Source organism: Haliotis rubra, unplaced genomic scaffold, assembly GCF_003918875.1.
Source record: "Haliotis rubra isolate DU_JTF1 unplaced genomic scaffold, ASM391887v1 Scf307, whole genome shotgun sequence".
NCBI classification, from domain to species: domain Eukaryota; kingdom Metazoa; phylum Mollusca; class Gastropoda; order Lepetellida; family Haliotidae; genus Haliotis; species Haliotis rubra.
In genome coordinates, this window is record NW_025766977.1 from 590138 (window position 1) to 607750 (window position 17613).

The 17613-nt window shown below is 40.4% G+C and overlaps 1 long non-coding RNA gene across 1 annotated transcript; it reads left to right on the forward strand.

Moving 5' to 3' along the window:
- The first annotated feature begins 398 nt into the window (after positions 1 to 398).
- LOC124282925 lies at positions 399 to 8626 on the forward strand. Its single transcript, XR_006900282.1, has 3 exons — positions 399 to 411; positions 3101 to 3103; positions 8555 to 8626. It is a non-coding gene; the product is annotated as an uncharacterized LOC124282925 (long non-coding RNA).
- Positions 8627 to 17613: the final 8987 nt, after the last annotated feature.

The following is a 17613-nucleotide window of genomic DNA, read 5'->3' on the forward strand; positions in this document are numbered from 1 at the left end:
AGTTGTGAGGAAACACCTATTTGTACTGCCATGATTCCCTTCCGCCACGTTATATAACACGATATAAAAACACGATCAGCGGCATCGAACGGGCTGGACACATCAGTGAATAGCTAACTAATTATGATAATTAATTCTGTTTCATTAATTTAATGAACGGCGGAGTAGTTTTGTAAATACAGCTAAAATATGGTGATAACTGTTCGTCAGCCAGTACAGTTACAACTTCCAGAAATATTTCCATACAAAATTATTGTTTTTCTAAATATTGGTCATTTTGATGCGGATAAGATGTATCGAAGACTACAGAGTGAAGAAGAATAATGTTGTTATTCTATGGAAAATGCAGTAACAATTATACTGTAATAATTCTGGAATAGTCCCATAAGAAATGAGTTCTTTCCCTTTGTAGTCCACACCTTTGTATTTAGATGGCTAAATCTCTTAAAATATTTACCGTTTTGCAATGCTAGTCATTTGTTTATTGTTATGTTGTGCATATGAAACTTGTGCTTTAGTTACTATGGTTACTTGCTGACAAGATCAAGTGTCATTTATGAAGTGAATTAAGGATTGCATTGATTACCATGTTAGCCATAATTAGTGGCCAAGCACTTAGTAAATTGACACGCGGCATGGTGGTAGCGAGCGAAAGACTTTCTCAAACCATACACATGATAAATTTGTTGTCAGAGATTGTGCAGTCATTAATGAAAATAACAGATCCACTGTTTCATTTAAGAATTGACTTACATTCATTTCTGCCTTTATGGCGGTGTCATTGGTATGAATAAAAATTTGGTATCCACAAGTCTTTCAGTTAACCATCATGTACATATTTAGTTTAGAGACACTCATTAAAATCCTGTTTAGAAATGGTCTACAGCAACCCATATTTGAGGCAATTAATGGGATCTGATGGTCAGGTGCTCGATTTGTGTCATTGAATCGCAGTTGCGTAGATCCATGCTTATGATGTCAATCCGGTCCAGACTCGATTATATATACAGTGTGTTGTTATAGAACTGGAATATTGGTGTGTGTGTGGCGTCAACTAAAAACACTAACACAAGCAAGCATCCGAGGCCAGGTGTATTGTTTCCCAATGTTTTGTAATAGGTGAGAAATTTTTTTTTTCATAGTTTGAATTTACAAGAATTCCTTTGCAATAGACATACAAAAATTTGCTCCCATATTGTTATCCAGTGTGTTGTAACTGATAGAGTGTTTTAGCAAGTCATGATAACGCATGTTCTTCAATACACTCTGTAGTACAAGGGTGCATAATCCCTTGAATAAGGTCAACAAGTATAATTAACTATTTTGATAAGAGGTGATTGAGGATTTATGACTGAATGCACGTTTTGTGAACTACTCACTGGAACGTTACTGCATGGCTGTCATGTGGGGAAAAAAAGGCTTGAAATATTCCTTGCTCCGTCTAATATACACATTAAACATATTTGTCGCATGTTTCAAGTTACAAAGATTTTCATGGGCTACCTTTTTTAGGGAAATGTAGTTTGGGGTAAATAACCTCCCAAGAGGGCAAACCCAATAAGTTTTGATGTGTGTAGTTTGTCATTTGTCATGAAGTTTTATGGGGGAACACTTTGATGCATCTGTTAAAAAACTGATGTCCAGACTAATTCTGGGCTTTGGGGTAGCCTAGTGCTTAAAGCAATCGCTCATCACGCTGAAGGCCTGGGTTCAATTCTCCACATGGGTACAATGTGTGAAGCCCATTTCTTGTGTCCCCATCCATGATATTGCTGGAAAACAATAAAACGGCATAAAACCATACTCGGTCACTCACCTGAATAATTCCCTATATTGAGTTGTAATATATGTTCTCGCCTTTGCACACATGTGACATGTATAGACCTAATGTAGAAATAAGATAGAACATTAGTAGCAATTGATTCAAAAGCATTTTTCAATATGTAAAAGTGTCTTATTTTTGGAGAATGTCTTTGGACTTAAAACAGCTTTTCACACTCACCTTTAGATCAGATCTTGTTATGTTGTCAAACTTCATAGAGAACAAAGCGCACAGCTTTATGGATAAATGTTTTTGCAAGAGCATCATGTCAGTGTGGATTCTTACACTGTAACACACTGTAAACGTAGCTCTGCAATAAACGAGAGGTTGTTATAGTAAGGTCATGCCCATTATTGACTCTCCAACTTCAAGAATGCTGATCAGACAATTAATACTTCATGGGTTTGTATGCAGGGTATTCCTTCATCATCCAATAATTATATTTGGTCACAGTGTCTAATCTTAACCAGCTGTAGAAACGTATGGTCCTGGAACGTACGTCATCTCTTCTTTGTGTATTATAACAGTGAAATAATGCAGGGAGAAGATTCTTTAGGTTTTTTTTATTCAATGCTGCACTCTGCAATATTCCAGCTATATGGCAGCGGTCTGTAAATAATCAATATCGAGTCTGGACCAGACAATCCAATGATCAACATCATGATCATTCGAACTATTCAGTTGGGATACTATGACAAGTCAGTGTGCATGACCATCCTAATCGGTAGGTCGCCTCTTACGACAAGCATAGGTTGCTGTAGACAAATTTTTACCAAGATCTTCACAGGGTGTAGAGAGAAGAGGCAGCAGTGCTCGGACTAAAGCTTCATGAGATATTGCTTATGGAATAACAGCGCTCTTCTATAGTGTGAGTAGTGGCTGTGCCACTTGGTGGAACCATTTTGTGACCTTATTTGTAGGTTTAAACAGTCACTTTCCAACAAGTATAAAGTGGGGCTGTGTATTAATGAAGGAGTGCAGGACATAAAGCATCTGTCACCACTCGCCTCTTTCCATAACCTCCCAAGAAGACGCCTGTAACACGAGTTGGTCGCGAATGGACATACAGACCCATGCATGATGTTTTCCTGCCAACGCTGGTGTCAATGGACCAAAGATTGTTTTTGTATCTTATTTGTTTTATTCACTGCATGTTGCATTAGTTTTTTGATCTACATTGTTGTTAGATTTAGCCATACATATCTTATGCATGGTTCGTTAGTTGTAAATAATTTAGGAATATTGTTTTACATTTTTCTGTATATGTGAGTGAGTGAGTGGGTTTAGTTTTATGCCGCACTCAGCAATATTCCAGCTGTATGGCGGCGGTCTGTAAATAATCAAGTCTGGACCAGACAATCCAGTGATCAACAGCATGAGCATCTATCTGCGCAATTGGGAACCGATGACATTTGTCAACCAAGTCAGCGAGCCTGACCAACTGATCCCGTTAGTCGCCTCTTGTGACAAGCATAGGTTACTGAAGATCAATATTCTAACCCGGACCTTCATGGGTTTCTGTATATGTATCTCTGTTTAATTGTAGAATGGTATACAGGACATATATTTGTTCTATGATGCAAAGATGAATAAGCCTTATCTTCATAGATTTTAAGAAGCTTTTCTCTAAAAACTGAACTTTTCAAATTTTTAATATACTATGTCAATAAAAACAGTTCTTCACAGACTTGCTCATATTAAAACTTCTCTTGGTAGTTCCACCTGTTTTCATTTATTTCAGTTATTTAATGTCAGAGATTCAAAACCAGAAAGTTTAAGAAAGATAAATGACAAAAAAAGCTGCCTTTAGAGTGTGGCTGGTTGTACTAGTGTGCACTAATACCTGTCTTACAATGTCAGGCCACAAATACCATGTTACAGTTTAACATGGATGCATACTTATCTCATTACTTCAGAAAGGGGCTTTAAAAGCCTTCAATACTTAATGATGTTTGTAATAATATTCAAATATATATGTTACTGTATATGAACTTAAAAAGGGTTTTTCTATTCACTCCTGTATTCAATGAATAGAACCATAACTTTCATGTATTCTATGCATTATTTGTGATCACTAGAATCAAATATTCAGTATATTTTGGTTGTCCTTTTTTGAAAGGTGTGTTCTTACTTGAACTTGGTTTACAGGCCGCTGGAATGCTGCTGAGTGTGGCATTAAGCAACAACCCAAACAACCAATTTGAACTTGGGTGTTATTCATCAAAGCAATGTTGAACATTTCCAAGCCAGGCAGGATAACAGTCAACAGTCTTCTACATATAATTGATAGTTGTAGGTCATTGCCATGATGCACCAACACTGTCAGTATGGTCAAAACATGTTCAAGAATATATTTTGTTATCGTTTCACTGAATATAATGAATCATACATCACCTGCTAGGTTGTTATTTCATTCATTTCCCAATATTCATATTCGCTACCCAATATTCGGGATGTGTGTCATATTTGACTCAGTGGATTCATAGCAGCCCTATAATAAACCAATAAAAAGACAATATGAGTACAATTTTCCGTGTCAATATTATGTAGGTCTTCCTGTGCATTCTGTGACCTCATTGTCTCCTATTCCAGTAAAGCTCTCAACACACTCACTGACCCGTACATAGAGTTCGGGCTATGTAATAAGTTAACAAGAGGCTCCTGAACCATGCATTCCCATGTGAACAATCAGCAGTTCATGCATGGCAAGTTGGTATGCAGAATGCTTCAACTATAATTTGAAGGTATAAATGTAATATATATCGTCATAGTCTCACATCATTGATAATTCTCAGTCTTCGACTTCGGCTTTGTTCTAGACGGCTATCTTTTCTATCGACTGTTTACTTGATTAAAATGATTTTCTGGAGATCATGGGAACAACTGACGATTTGTTTCAGTATAAACTCACACAAACTTCTCAGCACCAACGGATGAATGATCCCTAAGCACTTGTTAGTATTTACAAAACTCACCAGAGAGTTAAAAGGACACACAAATCTATTAAAATGTTTTCTTCACATTGTCTATCACTTCATAGGGGCGGTTGGGTAGCTGAGTGGTTAAAGTGTTGGCTCGTCACACAGAAGACCTGGGTTTGATTCCCCAATAGGTACGTTGTGGGAAGCCCATTTCTGGTGTCCCCTGCCATGATATTGCTTGAATTGAATATTGCTAAACTCACTCACTCACTCACCAACTACCTATTACTTCATGTTATGTTTCATTAATATTAAGAATGACTGCAATATTGGAAGCTTATATTTTATTAAATAAAGTCGTTTATAATGTTTAAATTGTAATATTGTTGTTGTTTACCCCGGAGCCAGAGAACCTGCAAGAGGTTGTCACTGGGATACATTGTATTTTAGGGTCCTGGGCCCCGTTCCTCAAAGCGATCGTAGCGCTACAACAGTGGTAAGTGTATGTTAAAGTATGGGAGTTACGATCAACTTTGCGCTACGACCGTTTTGAGGAACGGGGCCCTGTACTCGTTAAATGTAATTACATCATGTGTACAAGATGTAATTATTTATGTTTCATATTGTGTCGTCTTTCATGTATATCTTCCGATGTGGAATTAATTATACTTTCCAGACTAATGATCTCAAATATTGCCAGGCAGAAATTAATTGTTTTTAAGAAACTCCTTTAGATAGTCAATTTATATCTTGCTTTAGGGGCGCTGGGGTAGCCCAGTGGTTATAGCGTTGGCTCGTCATGCCGAAGACCCGGGTTCAATTCCCCACATGGGTACAATGTGTGAAGCCCATTTCTGGCGTCCCCTGCCGTGATATTGCTGGAATATCGTTAAAAGCGCTGTAAAACCATACTCACTCACTCATCTTGCTTGAACTGACTGACTGACTGACTGAGTTTAGTTTTACGCCGCTTTAAGCAATATTTCAGCAACATCACGGCGGGGGACACCTGAAATGGGCTTCACACATTGTACCCATGTGGGGATTCGAACCCGGGTCTTCGGCGTGACGAGCCAACGCTTTAACCACTAGGCTACCCCACCGCCCCATCTTGCATGAACATCAGTGAACTTTATGTCTTCAATGAAAAAGCACTGTTATGTGCAAAGGATATGATCACAGTTATTTTAATACAAATTCAAATGTATAGTATTACTGAACCGTGAGAACACTTAGAGTATATCCTCAGGCTCTCCAGAAGAGTCTATAGATATATTATGGCTTTAATTGCTTTGTACCCTATTCAATATTGTCTAACTCTACCCTGACCCCAGCTAAATGTAAGACCAAAGCAAAATGATTTCCTCTATTCAATAAGCCTCAATGACATACACCCAAGTGTAATTTGTACCTACACGATAACCTAATAGGCCATTGCTGATAAATATATTTTCCAGGCAGTTTTCAGTCATAACCAGTTTTGATTGTCATCCTCTATAACAAGCCTTACTGGGTAACCTTATAACAGGATTTCTTTTGACACACCCAGAGAGTGGAAGTACTTTAGTTTCCTAACAGATATGGATGAACAGATGAGAAACCACACCTTTGCAACATCCCTCACTCAGGGTTGTATTATATATAATAATAATAGTGCATTTTTGTGGCACTATTTCCAAATATAAGGATACTCAAAGCGTACAATAAACATGATTGGCAAGGATGGATAACCCCGGCTGCCTGTGAGGCGCTAGAAGGTTAATAGTCACATAACTTATACCACCGGGTACCCATTTTCTGCTGGGCGAACAGAGGCCTAAGATGTGACCACATAGGTGCTTTATTGTGCGGCAGGACAGAAGTCCAAGAAACACTTAGTAGCAATGCTGCCAAACACGGTCGGCCACCCATCCGAGGACTCTCCATGACACCCATCCGAGGATTCTCCATGACACCCATCCAAGGACTCTCATGACACCCAAACAAGGTCTATCCATGGCACCCATTCAAGGACTCTCCATGACACCCATCCATGGACTCTCCATGACACAATCCATGGACTCTCCATGACACCCATCCATGGACTCTCCATGACACACTCCATGACACAATCCATGGACTCTCCTCTCCATTACACCCATCCATGGACTCTCATGACCATGACACTCCATCATCCATGGACTCTCCATGACACAATCCATGACACCCATACAAGGACTCCATGACACCCATCCAAGCACTCTCCATGACACCCATCCAAGGACTCTCCATGACACCCATCCAAGGACTCTCATGACACCCAAACAAGGGCTATCCATGGCACCCATTCAAGGACTCTCCATGACACCCATCCATGGACTCTCCATGACACCAACGTTGTTTAACCTGATGTGTGGCCTGCACTCTATGCACATGGCCACACACCACCACCACAGGTTTAGTTAGTATTAGTGGTGTTAGAATTGGCCTTCAGCAACACATGCGTATAAGAAGAGGCTGTTAAGGGATCACAGGGCCTGCCTACTGACTTCCTTCGTGCATGCCATCGTATGCTGATGCTCATGATGCGTGGGTACTGGCTTTACACAACAAACAAAAACAAAACAGTTCTCTCTCAGAGGCTGACCAGTCCGTGTTTTACCACCTTGGTACTGATCTCCACCGGCATTCCATTCGCTCCTGGGGCGGTGGGGTAGCCTAGTGGTTAAAGCGCTGGCTCGTCACGCCGAAGACCCGGGTTCGATTCCCCACATGGGCACAATGTGTTAAGCCCATTTCTGGTGTCCCCCGCCGTGATATTGCTGGAATATTGCTAAAAGCGGCGTAAAACTAAACTCAGTCAGTCAGTCAGCCATTCGCTCCTCACGCCGAAGACCCAGGTTCGATTCCCCACATGGGTACAATGTGTGAAGCCCATTTCTGGTGTCCCCCGTTGTGATATTGTTGGAATATTGCTAAGAGCGGCGTAACACTAAACTCAGTCACTGAGCACCAGTCAGTTTACGTTGTATGTATTTTGATGGTCAACGTGGCCCAGAATCAACTAGCGACAATCTCTTGGCAGACACTCTATCCAGGATGACAGTTGGGGCCATGTGAAAAAATCATATAATAGTACTGTAATAACTTAGTCAACAAACGTGTAATTGGAGGGTAGCCATGTGGTTAATTCGCCCGCTCGTCATGCGGAAGACCGGGTTCAAGAGGTGAGGTGAGGTGAAATTGGGTTTAACGTCGTGCTTGAGAATATTTCACTCATATGACGACGTGCATGCGTGTGTATGTGTATGTGCGGCTGCTTGTACTAGCCCAGACTGAAGCTGGTTTTATAGTGCTAGCCCAATGGGATACCATGCCGCAGTGAAGCATGAATACCCCACTCACACACATTATACTGACTCCGAGCCGACCAGTCCTTGTTGTACCCATTAATGCCGAGCGCCAGGCAGGGACCAACAAGTACCATATTTTAACGTCTTTTGGTATGACGCGGTCGGGGATCGAACCCGCGACCTTCCGCTCTCCGGCCGGGTTCAAGACACGTGACTGTAGGTACAAGATGCCGAGCCGTTATGTTGCGGAAATAGTGCTGAAGGAGACGCGATCAGACTACTCAGTCTGTCATTCTGGTAATCAGTATTTGCTAAATTGGTATTATGATATCTACGAAGGAAAAACTTTTTTCGGAATTTGATTGAAATTAGCTGGGGTTGTCTAGTATGGTGATCTACCCACAGGGGCGTGTCACGCTTAGAAACAGCGTTAGAAAGACACATAGGTATATAGACCCTACCCTAGTACTATATAAAAGGACTAGGGTAGGGTCTATATACCTATATGTCTTTCTAAGGCTGTTTCTAAACGTGACACCCCCTGTGGATCTACCTTCAGTTGCTGGTGATCTAGAGCCTGTTTGTATATTGTAATATCCTGTTTTGTAGTAAATGTTTTAATGCTAACATGCTAGTTTTAGATTTCTATATGTGATAATCTAGTTCTTTTACTGTCCTTTGTTGACAGATTTTATGAAATAACTTTATTATTAAAGTCAATATTGTTTTAGTCACGATATGGCTGAAATATTGCCAGTGTGACTTTAAATCTTGACTCACTCACTCTCTCAAATGACACAACTTTGACCACATTGAAAACCGCACGTGTTCTTGAACTTGTTCTTGTTTTGTTTGTTTTTTGGTTTTTAAAAAAGGCGCATTCAGGTAAACAAATGAACTTACTAACACCATTCTTTCGACCCGTGAAGGTCCGGGTTAGAACATTGGCCTTCAGTAACCCATGCTTGTCGTAAGAGGCGACTAACGGGATCGGGTGGTCAGGCTCGCTGACTTGGTTGACACATGTCATCGGTTCCCAATTACGCTGATCGATGCTCATTTTGTTGATCATTGGATTGTCTGGTCCAGACTCGACTATTTACAGACCGCCGTCATATAGCTAGAATATTGCAGAGTGCGGCGTAAAACTAAACTCACTCACTGGTTCAATTGTTCAAGCTCTCTGTGTTACATATGTCATATTAGGGATTACACTTTCTCAGTAAAGTACAGATTTTTGTACTTTTGTTGGGTTGAGTCCCGTGAGGTATTCATTGGGTTACCTTCAGTTGTGTGATGCCTCACCCGTGTTGGGTGTTGCTATAAGAAACTTCCATGATGTAGTAGTGCAATTTCACAGATGCGCGGGTTCCAGTTCGTCTTGGGTCGCCGCGCCGCAGTCGTCATCTCCGGTAGAAACGTGTTTGACTATCGCTCAGTCTCTTAAAATATATAATTCTGACAGAGCAGAAAACCAAACAAAAACAAACTCCATTTAAACCGAAAAGCCCCACCTGAGGATCATCTGAATTTGTTTCATTTAGGGATTCTCTTACAGAAAGAGCTGAACGGTCGGGAAAATATTGGTTCTTGGGACCGTGAAAAAACTAGAATCACATGAACAAAGATTCGAGTCACGTCTCGCCCTGACACATTTCTGTACATGCACCAAGCACACCCTTGGTAATAATGGATGTCGGTGCGCTGTTGATTGTTTGGGCAACCGACATGCATGAGTGTCTCAAGACTGCCTCTGTCACTGAACTGAGATACACGATCAATACCGTCAAACAACGCTCTGCTAAACATAACGCTATCTTTACTCAGCCAGGTTTTTACTAGTGTTGCCACGCATCATTACAAGACTACGGAACCGCCATCAAAGTCCCGTCGACCACGTGTCACGGGGCAGGTTTACACGGGTTCGTCACTTACGCGATGGACTCACCACGACCACCTCTTCAACTACAGCAATTTCTGTGAGGAACCGTATACGAGCAGCACGTATTCGTCCAAGCCGGGGGCGGTGGGGTGGCCTAGTGGTTAAAGCGTTGGCTCGTCACGCCGAAGACCCGGGTTCGACTCCCCACATGGGCACAATGTGTTAAGCCCATTTCTGGTGTCCCCCCGCCGTGATATTGCTGGAATATTGCTAAGAGCGGCGTAAAACTAAACTCAGCCAGTCAGTCGTCCAAGCCGACCAGTTCGAGGAGTCATTGTGACTGATCAGTATAGTCTCGGCTGGGACGTCAGTGGTGTCAAGGACACAAAGTATGGTAACAACGGCGATGGGAACGTGTTTAGTTTAGTGACGAGTCACGTTTCTTTTCCGTGCTGATGTAAGACGTCGTGTTTACAGACGTCGTTGGGAACGTTATGCTCGAAACTGCAAACAGGAAGTGGACAGGTTTCCTTGCGGAAGTGTAATGGTGTGGGCTCAATCAGGTAGAACAGAACTGGTACACACTCAGTGCAATCTAACGGCACAACTTTACACAGATGACATTCCTCGGCCGCATTTCCTTCCCATTAAGGGGCGTTGGGGTAACCTAATGGTTAAAGCGTTGGCTCGTCACGCCGAAGACCCGGGTTCGAATCCCCACATGGGCACAATGTGTGAAGCCCATTTCTGGTGTCCCCCGCCGTGATGTTGCTGGAATATTGCTAAAAGCGGCGTAAAACCAAACTCAGTCAGTCAGTCCTTCCCATTATGCAAAAGTCATTTTTCAACGCCCGACCTCATACGGCAAGACTAACAATTGAATATTTGAAAATCCACAACACCTAAGTACGCCCTTTGCCCTCAAAGTCTCCAGATCTAAACCCAGTCAAACATTTAAGGGGTGCTCTTGATCAACGTCTGCAATGACGTCAGCAACAGCCACAGAACCTCCAACAGTGGGCACAAGCACTGCAGGTAGAGTGGGTGAGCATTATCTGATTTGTTCCATGGGACGACGATACAAGGCAGTTCTGGACCGTCATGGGGACCATACAAGATTACCTTCACCTTGAAATTCGATTGTTTTACGTGCTGATGATGCCCCTCGGTCAGTTGCAATGATTTATCCCAAAATGAACGACACATTATGATCTGTTACTATTTATACAATACAGGACGTATAGATATGAAAAACGTCTTTGCGTTTCTTTTTAAGCAGAGTATATTCTGAAAAAAAACAGGGACATGCTATTGTACTCTCCTTTTTTTAGTCTGGAATAAATAATGTACAAATATAATAATATCAGCTTCCCGTAGATAATCGAATGGTTGATCCCGGAATACAAACCTTAGGTTGTGTCGCCTTAAACAAGATGCAATCTCATCAATTTTTACTGAGAGCAGTGTAACAATAAGGTTTATTGACATTTTCCATCATCTCATATGTAGTACAGCGAACCCGGCCATCGTCAAACACTCAGGAACACGACATGCAGGTGCTTGTTTGGACAGAAGGCGGTCCTATACGGTTCGACAACTCCTCATTCAAGAGACAAGCCTCATCATCATCCAGTTCTATCACCAGTGATGCTGTTGGTTAATGGATGCAGATTGCATACATTCCCAAGACTCTTCATCCAAAAATTCATGTAATGTAATTAAACATTATTGTCCGAATTCTTGAGTTGATCGTATGTGGCTATAGGGATGAGTCGTGTACCTTCATTCTGATCTGAGCTGTCTTTGCGTGTGTGATCGCCAAAGGAGAGAGTGGTGGTGTGGAAAGAGTGGTTGATCCGACGAACTGTTTGGTATGGGGGCTGGGTCTGAACCCCGAGATTGTTCTGCCTGTTCGATATTTCTACATTCAAGCTGTCGAGTATAATCAGTGTAATCAGAAGTAAGTGTTGACATTAGTTGTATTGTATAGATTGCAAACACGTATACGTTCCAGTCTACGCGCGTCCCTAGCAACCAATCGATACTCAGTGACCTTGGACTTGAGTGAGGGAGTGTTTTGTACAAAGGTGAGGGTTGTTTGTATCTACAAAATATCCTTCATTGATATCCTTCATTGATATCCTTCACTGAAAAGTTTTTAACTGGCGTATACAACGTACACACATGAGTGATTGAATTTTATTTAACGCAGCAGTTAGTTGTTTGTTTGTTTGTTTGTTTAACGCCGTACTCTGCAAACTTTCAGCTGTGTGACAGTGTAACAAATTTGCATACTTTTTAAAATATATGTTTTATTTTTGTTTCATTTTTACAGTAGCGCATACACATTACAGTTCATTATAACTAACAAAAGCGTAAATGGCAGCATGACCAGTATTTTTTAAAATGTCGATATTGAATTATAGAGGCTGCATAGTTAACACATGTCATGTTTGAGATTACACCTTCTCGGTAAAGTACAGATTCTAGTACTTATGTTGCGTTGAATCCCATCCGGGATTCGAACCCACACTCTCAGAATCAGGCACCTAATCACCAGCACTCGACGGTCTGTAAATAATCGAGTCTTGACCAGACAATCCAGTGATCAACAGCATGAGCATCTATCTACGCTACTGGAATGCGATGACACTTGTCAACCAAGTCAGAGAACCTGACCACCCCCTAAGTCGCCTCTTACGACCAGTATGGGTTGCTAAAGACCAATTATACACCGGATCTTCACGGGTCCAGCAGATAGTTGTGTTTGAGCGATATTATGATGGCATGTAAACAGATTAGTTTGACCAGAATAGCCCTCATGCATGTCAAACGATCCACACCATAACACGAAACCAGTGTTTTACGGACACACACACACACGCGCGCGCGCACACACACACACACACACACACCCTCACAAAAAAAGCAAAAAGTGGCAACATCAACCAAAGTGGGACAATGCGACAACGAGACACATTGACCATTTGTCGCATTGTCGCGCTTTGAATATTTTTTTTGTTGGTATTCATCCAAAGGGCGACCATGCGATAGAGCAAACAATTTTCAAGGCCCAAAAGATGCATTGTCGCGTATCACCCTCACAAAAACAAGCAAAAAGCGGCAAGATTAACCGCAGTGCGCAAGGCGACAAAGGACCAAAATGTCGCAATGTCGCACTGCGGTTAATCTTGCCGCTTTCACAAGAAAAAAATGTAGATTTCCAAAAATTTCCAATTTAGAAATATCATATTTCCAAAAATTTCCAAAATTGGAAAGATGATGTTTCCAAGGCTTGGAAACTTTTGGAAATTTAGGAAGGATTTTACCACTACTTCTTTCAATTTCTCCTTTTTCCCAAGGATCCCCGTCACATGAGTGTATAGACTGAACTATTTCACGAATCTTTTGATCTGTTAGAGTTCTTATTGTTGATATACATAATGTATCTTGCATGTGACATGTTTATTCGTGAAAACTGCAGGAATAAGCCATATTTTCATATTATCCCTTTGTGCTTGATATCAATGCAACTGCATCTCACGCTTGAAGTGATACATTTTTTAAAGTTGGGATTATGTTTAGATTAAGTGTTTACTATTCGCCGTCCTATGCGACCAACTAGGAACCAATTCTATATATTAGTCTAACTTCACTCATCTGCATTCTTCTTGTTCTATGTGTCAAAAATTGATATTGACTGTTCTATTTACCGCTAGTATGGCGAGCATTTTCAAAAGTCAGTTTCAAGTGTATGTGTTAGTTGTTATCCACAAAAGCGCAAATATGTTTAATTTCAATGTTCGTATACACCTACGCTATATGGACTATATAACAGTGTACAGATATACTGACTGACTGAGTGTATTACATGCCATAAAAGTGAACCCGTGCCATGGCGTAATGGGGTATTCCCGTGAAGTAGGATTTTGTTATTACAGTATAATCTCGTTCATGTTGCGTCGGTGTTGTTATACGGGATTAAGACACTGGGTGCTATAAACTTCTGTACTTGTTTTGAAATATGATCGAATTTACTGAGTTAATTTACTGAGTTTAGCTCACTGAGATTATAATGATACTGATTCATGTGTTCACTCAACGTCTACGGGGATGATACGTTCTACGTCTCGCCAAAGTTATTGATTAATCTACTAATCTACTAATATCTAACAAAGTGCTAGAGTTTTGGGTGACCCTCGTAGGGTCAGTAATAAGTTGAAATAGGTCATACATGATTTGCAAATTATGTATCTTATTATTACTTGGCGTGTTGGCATAGCAGATTTAAGAAGATAGTTGAAAAGGCCCTCCAAATGATAGTTGAGATATATTTCACATGATATGTTTCATCTTCCGATGATTAATTGTGGCAACACCAAATATATTATGTCATGAAAATGTCAAATATCAGTTTAGGCTTATTTCATTTCTTTACCCCTTCAACTTTTCGTATCAACCTTGTGCCTGTTAAAACATTAACTGGCCTTTGTTCGAGATCACCAGGTCTTGGAGGTAATCACCCTATGTTTTTACAATTCTGCTTCATGGGAACTAAAACCGTAGTAGAATACATTCTCCAATTAACACCTGTCACAAGGGAGAGGCCATTTGAGTTTGTGCAATTTGCGTATTTACGAAAATCACATGAACTTGTCAATAGAAAATTGGTTGTGTTGTCCAAACATGTGCGGATTGAAGCAAATACTCAAATGAATTCCCATTTTACTGAATCATAAGTGTATCTAGATTAATTTGATCATTTACAAGAAGTACGTTACAGAATGTTTTAATAAAACATGAGTTCACACAGTCACTTTGATTTATAAATTAGTTCACTCAATTCATAAGTTGTGAGTTATTTATTTTCTTGCAGAAACTTGCTAATAGCATTTTGGAAATGACAGTTTTCACCATTATTTCCACAAATTCAGTTATGGTAAATGCACAGTTAGACTAGAAGTTTCTTCCTACTTTTCGGGGTTGAAGATATCTATGGGTAAATGGTTACCGGTATATGTTCATTCTGAACAAGAGAGAAGGAGAGAATGGATCTCATGGAGATGCAGTCAGAAAGACTGCAGAGCAACAGTCTCAACATTGAACGACATAATGTCTAAAATTTCTGGCCCGCGTTTCACAAAAGCCTCCTAAATTTAGGTCGTAGCCCATACGACCTTGTTTACGACCCTCTTCCGACCTCCTTTACGACCGTTTCACAAAGACGTCATATCCATGTCGTACGACGCGGCCCTAAATCCATGTCGTACATTGTATAAGAGGTCGTTGTTGCATAGCAACGCATAAAGCGCGACCGAACGGGCACCTTCTTATCTTGTTATTCCCAAAGTATTTCAAAATAGAAATACAGTCTGAATTACAATGCAAATGTTATGTTTTTAATTCAATGTACAGGTTATCTTATCCTAAAGAAATTATCAATAAATGAATTATTTTGGATTCTCTCACTAAATTCCATTGAAAATTAGAAGATAAAATGTATAAATCATTTCTATTAATATTATCAGTTTTACTTACAAGGTTTGAATTATATCGCTGTCCATTAACTTGTTCATATGAAACTGCAATATTAGTACCAATATATTGAATATTGCACACTATAGGACCTAAAGTACATGTTGCAGTTATGGCTACGCTTGATCTACTAACACTTGTGTAAAGGTTTAAAATATGGTGTGATACTCTAAATGTGTCAATTTCTTTTGTAACTTTTATTCAAACAATCAAAAACTTTCAAAGAATAAAAACGTATGCCCTATATCCACGTATGATATGATATTGAACAAGGCTAACTGTAGGTACTGAAATTGGTTTCATGAAAAAAATATCTGAATGGTACGCAAAATATACATCATAGTACTGAAAGTGTAATCAGAAGGATAGGACGATTGTGTTTACTTTTTTATCATCCGACCTTTCACCTCAAAGATATTGCCTAATATGTACAACAATGTTGACGTGTGACATCACAACCGATGACCGATTTCTTACAAAATGGCGGCTTCGCTGACAAGGGTACACAGGATTTTGCGAGGACTCTTCCCTTGATTCAGGGATCGTTTGTACATAAATATGAAATGTAAGTAATCAGAGTGACTCTGACTATCTGTGTATTGTTATATGTTTTCTTTGTAAGTAAGAGAAGAAGCCAGAAATGCTGATAATTACCGTTGTCGTTCTGCGTGATTTTGCGTCTGTTATGGCGTCACGCTGCACGGAAAGTTTGACAATTTCTTATGAAGTATCTATCACAGGGGCTTGTAACGCTAAAAACTGCCATCAAGGCATATACTATCACTGACGGGGTCTTAATTTTTAAGACCCCGTCAGTGATAGTATATGAAAATTAAGACCCCGTCAGTGATAGTATATGCCTTGATGGCAGTTTTTAGCGTTACAAGCCCCTGTGGTATCTATTTTTAATTTCCTCTTTCTTGCTATGGTTTTCACACCCAATATCCAGTTGGTATTGGTAACAAAGACCAACTGTGATTTGATTGTGAAATGTATGGGGAATTTAGTCACAGCTGACTATGAAATATACGGGATGTAATAGGCGTCTCAATACCGGCCTTTGCGAGACGTGATTTTGTAAACATTATCCAATATGGCGGAAAGCGCACTTCGGCGTTCGTGTAAGTATATTTTCGAAAACATCCAAACCGATTCTAGGTTCATCGGCAGCGTTTCAGATTATCATTAGTCATATCATGAAAAACTGATTTCAGTGATCATTCATATGTTATTTTTGAAATTAAGTACTCCCAGGAATTATCCGATTTTCACATTTGAAAACATACTGTCTACACTGTACAGCAAATAATGCTGTGAATCGTGATTTCGTATTGTGTATAAAATGGCGACATTTACGATGAAGCCTATTTTGAAAGGTTATTTAAGCACTTTAGCTTTGTCTGAGCAGAATACAAAACTGTGAAATATATCTGTGGGGGTGGCATATTTAGAATTTTATTGGACTTCAAAGTGAGGGTTGAAGAGGAAGGACATGTGTCCCTGTGGCACCCAGGTTTTTTTTAATCAAGTCCAGATACACGGCCAGGGTGCCGTTCCACTAACCGATCTTATCTAAGATCAATCTTAGCAAGTTACGCCAATTTTACAATCGCCTTAGCTAAAAGTTACACCCGTTCCACTAACCGATCTTAGGCCGATCGTAGCCGGTCCCGATCTTACGATCCGATCCAAGCTTAGATCGAGACTCTTTCGTGCGAGAGATAGAGGAATGCGAGGCACGCGTTATCTCCCTTTGCATAGTCTAGCAAATGATAGAAAGTAGTTTACGAACCAGGCTAGCTATTCTCGAAACTTCGTAAGCCCTACGAACTTCTTAAGCCCATTCTTAACACATTGGCTACGATCAAAGTTAAGAATTCTTAGGGCTACGAACGTTTCGAGAATAGCTAGCCAGCTGAGTGAGTGAGTGAGTTTAGATTTACGCCGCACTCAGCAATAGTCCAGCTATATGGCGGCGGTCTGTAAATAATCTAGCTAAGATGCATAGCGTTCACTAACATGAGCGTTCATGTTAGTGAACGCTATGTATCTTAGCTATACATAATCGAGTCTGGACCAAACAATCCAGTGATCAACAGCATGCGCATCGATCTGCGCAGT